Source organism: Sinocyclocheilus anshuiensis, unplaced genomic scaffold (genome assembly GCF_001515605.1).
Source record: "Sinocyclocheilus anshuiensis isolate Anshui unplaced genomic scaffold, SAMN03320099.WGS_v1.1 scaffold796, whole genome shotgun sequence".
In the NCBI taxonomy this organism is placed as follows: Eukaryota; Metazoa; Chordata; class Actinopteri; order Cypriniformes; family Cyprinidae; genus Sinocyclocheilus; species Sinocyclocheilus anshuiensis.
This window is the reverse complement of record NW_015557105.1, coordinates 665,624-670,020: the sequence shown is the minus strand read 5'-3', so window position 1 is coordinate 670,020 and position 4,397 is coordinate 665,624. Positions and strand designations below refer to the sequence as shown.

Sequence of the window (4,397 nt, the reverse complement as noted above, 5' to 3'; positions counted from 1 at the left end):
CCCCAACCATCACACACACACACACACACACACACACACACACACACACACACACACACTTCCTTTGGAATAATCATCTTTTTTTCAAAATTATGTTTGGATTCTGTCCAACTACACACTGTATTTCTTTTCTTTTCTCTAGTACTGTATTCAGAACCACAAATGCTTACAGTAAAAAAAATAAATCGTTTGTTTTCAATCTTGCTTTCGTGTTTACTGTGAATTTTTCAAAATCTCTCTGACAATTACTTTCGTTCTTGTACGGAAATATCCATAGGAGCTCATGAAAGAAGAGCTTTAGGTTTTGAATTATTGTGTTTATATGACATATCCAAAAATATGCAATCTTGCTTTCGTGTTTACTGTGAATTTTTCAAAATCTCTGACAATTACTTTCGATCTTGTACAGAAATGTCCATAGGAGCTCATGAAAGAAGAGCTTTAGGTTTTGAATTATTGTGTTTATATGACATATCCAAATATATATTATGGCAAAAGTGTTTGCAACGTAAGACAGATGTTTGCTTTTGAGATGTGTTTGTGATCTTTTGAATGCAGTGTGTCATTTTGCAAGAGATGTGAGACATTTTGCATTTTGTGTGTGCAATTCTTGGATTTGTCTGTTAAGTTTTTAAAAAAAGAGGTAAAGTTTAGAAAATGTGTAAGCAGTTGAAAAAAAACTGTAAACATGTTTAATGCAAGAAGTAAAACACAGTAAAATGCTAGTTGAAAGTATATTGTGGAGATTGAGTATTTGACCTGTGGATGCTCATCAGTCCAGAACAGCTTCAGTCATGAGCGTGACGAGTGTTTTTATCTTTGTGTTTGATCAGTGATGAAACCGCCTCTCTGAGCGAGTTCTATCCCAGCATTCCCGGGGACGTCATGTCTGTGAAGGAGATCTTGACCGGACCCAAGTTCCCACGCCACCGGACATGGTACTGACACACACACACACTCGCACACACACGTCTTTGGTAAAGAGCTGACATTATTGTTTTATGGCTTTGCTTTTTTAAACTCTTGTGAGTGTCACAGCTTTCCTGCTGAACATCTGAAAGGCTTAAATATAATATAATGGAGTCACGGATGCGATCAGGACACGGCAGGTCAAGAAATGATTTACATGTCAAACCGTTTTTAGAAGCGGCGCGCATCACATTGCATCAAAATCTCTCAAAGTTTTAGCTGGAGATTTACATCAGAAATAAACACTGAAACATAAACACAGTTTTGGGTTTCATTGCATTAAAAATAGGACACATGCAAATTCATCCAGCTAGAAAAAACCTGCAGGAAAAGGACAGCAGCAAACACTCAAAACTTTGCACAGTCTTTAGGGAAAATACATCATCTCCTAAAACATCAGTGCTAAATGCCTAAGGCTGGGTATTATATTTCAAAAAATTCCAAAGATATGAAAGTGGATGTTCTCGAATATACAGTAAGTGAAGATATGAATAAATCTAAAAAAAAAAAAAGTTGAGTTTTTTTTTTGGGGAACCAGAGTTTTCCCCCCCCCCACTTTCACAACAATTAAGCACATTTCCCTCCACAAATTCTCATTACTGCAATGCAAAAAACGATATTTTATTTACATTGCAAAGTGTTTATGGTATAATTGTGTGTTGTGTTTTGTGAAGTGTTTTATGAAATTGAAAACTGAGTCAAAGGTCGAGAATTCGTCTATGGTTTTGCAGATTTGGTGTGTGCTTCTGGTGTTTGAGTGTCAGCTTTCAGAAATAATTGCACACACAAAATGCCTCACATCTCTTGCAAAATGAAGCACTGCATTCAAAATATCACAAACACATCTCAAAACCAATCATTTGCAAACACCTTTGCCATAATATTAATTCCTGTTAGATTTTTGTGTGTTACATAGAGAACTGCATGTTGTGTTTTGCAAAAAAGTGTTTTATGAAATTGAATACTGAGTCAAAGGCCGAGAATTAGTGTATGGATTTGCAGATTTGGTGTGTGGTTCGGTGTTTGAGTGTCAGGTTTCAGAAATTGTGTGACAAGTAAAAATTTTGTTTGTAAGCAGTTGAAAAAAAACTGTAGTAGTTCTTCCCCCCCAAGGTGTTAGTCTTGCAATTCTACACAAGATTCTCTTCCACTCTTCTTTTGAACTTTCCAGCTGATTATGGTGGCCACAGAGAGTCTGCTCCAATTAGCTTGAACTCCATGCACAAGAACATGGTCCATCACAGTAGCTCTAATTTCATCATTCTTGCTCTTCATCGTCCTCCTCTTCCTCCACCTCGTATACACACTCTTCCTCTCTCAGGCTTATATTTTGTATATTGAAATGTGACCTGAACCTGTTCTTGACAGGTTTGAAATATTGTTGAACGAACTAAAGCAGCTCTTTCATTTTACCTTCAGACCTTCAGTTTTTCTCTTCTCTCTGCCTGCTTAGCATTATGGGAAGGGCACGTCTGCTGTGTTCACCCCTCACGCTTAACAGGTTTACCTGCAATTGACAGCGCGCCGGCAGCCGCTTTAGTTTGGAGTCTGGTAATCCTGTTCAGAACACGGTCATGCTCCTCTGGCGGAGGTTACGGCACGGGAAGAGCTCGGGAAGACTGCTGAGAAAGGTCACTTCAGTAAATCAAGCCTCAAACGCAGGACGGATGAGGTGAGGATGAGTGATAGAGCCTGTCAGGACCAGGATGAAGGTCGAGCGGAGTCTCGCTGTGCTTTTGTGTTTAAGTGAAGGTGAGATGAGAGACGAGAGCCAGATCAAGTGTTCATCTTGCTCATATGAAGAAGTGTCACGCTCCGTCTCATTCACACTACAGACTGAAAAATATCCACGTCTGAGTGTTTCATTCTGTTTGGCAGCTGTTTTGTCGAGATACCGAACATTGCGAAATGTTTTCTGATGTGTGACCCTGGACCACATAGCCAGTCATAAGGGTCAATTTTTTGAAAGCTGAATAAATAATCTTTCCATTGAAGTCTGGTTTGTTATGATAGGACAATATTTGGCCGAGATACAACTATTTGAAAATCTGGAATCTGAGGGTGCAAAAAAATCTAAATATTGAGAAAATCACCTTTAAAGTTGTCCAAATGAAGTTCTTAGCAATGCATATTACTAATCAAAAATTACGTTTTTATATATTTACGGTAGGAAATTTACAAAATATCTTCATGGAACATGATCTTTACTTAACATACTAATGATATTTGGCATAAAAGAAAAATCAATAATTTTGACCCATACAATGTATTTTTGGCTATTGCTACAAATATACCCCAGCGACTTAAATGGTTAGTTCACCCAAAAATGAAAATTAGTCCATGTTTTACTCACCCTCAAGTCATCCTAGGTGTATATGAATTTCCTCTTTCAGATAAATCCAGTCGGAGGTATATTAAAAATTGTCTTTGATCTTTCAAACTGTTTCATGGCACTCAGCGGGTGTTGCATGCATCAGTCCAAAAGCAATTAAATAAAAAGCGCCCATCCATAAAACAAAGTGTCTCACACGGCTCCGGGGGGTGAACAAAGGCCTCCTGTAGCGAATCGATGCGTTTTTGTAAGAAAAATATCCATATTCAAAACGTAATAATCACTTTAATCTAGCTTGCGCTCACTGTTGTACACTGGAAGCAGTTCCGGGCGGATGACGTATGAGGACAGTGTTGCGCATGCGCCGGTGAGTATTGTTACGTGAAAACCAACGTTTGTTAACAGGAGCAAAGGAAGCAAAGTTTCCTTACTTTAGCAAAGAAAAACCAGTCTCCTCTTGGCTTATATCGAAATCCTCCGACATTTGTCTTTACAAATCCTCATTTTGTACTTTTAATTCGTGACCGGTGTTTTGTTTTGCTCTCTCCCTACGTCATCCGCCGGAATGAATGGGCATACGACAGTTAGCGCAAGCTAGAGATTACTGTTTATAACATTTTAAATATGGATATGTTTCTTACAAAAACACAATGATTCGCTACAGGAGGCCTTTATTCACCCCCCAGAGCAGTGTGGGACACTTTTAATGATGGATGGATGAGCTTTATTTGACTTCTTTTGGACTATTGAAAAAAAACACCCTTCACCCAAAAATGAAAATTAGTCCATGTTTTACTCACCCTCAAGTCATCCTAGGTGTATATGAATTTCCTCTTTCAGATAAATCCAGTCGGAGGTATATTAAAAATTGTCTTTGATCTTTCAAACTGTTTAATCACTTTAATCTAGCTTGCGCTCACTGTTGTACACTGGAAGCAGTTCCGGGCGGATGACGTATGAGGACAGTGTTGCGCATGCGCCGGTGAGTATTGTTACGTGAAAACCAACGTTTGTTAACAGGAGCAAAGGAAGCAAAGTTTCCTTACTTTAGCAAAGGAAAACCAGTCTCCTCTTGGCTTATATCGAAATCCTCCGA

The 4,397-nt window shown here is 38.6% G+C and overlaps 1 pseudogene; it reads left to right on the top strand.

Annotated features, from left to right (window-relative positions):
• The window catches only part of LOC107677645 (myomesin-3-like), a 62,141-nt pseudogene that overhangs the window by 519 nt on the left and 57,225 nt on the right, over positions 1–4,397 (top strand).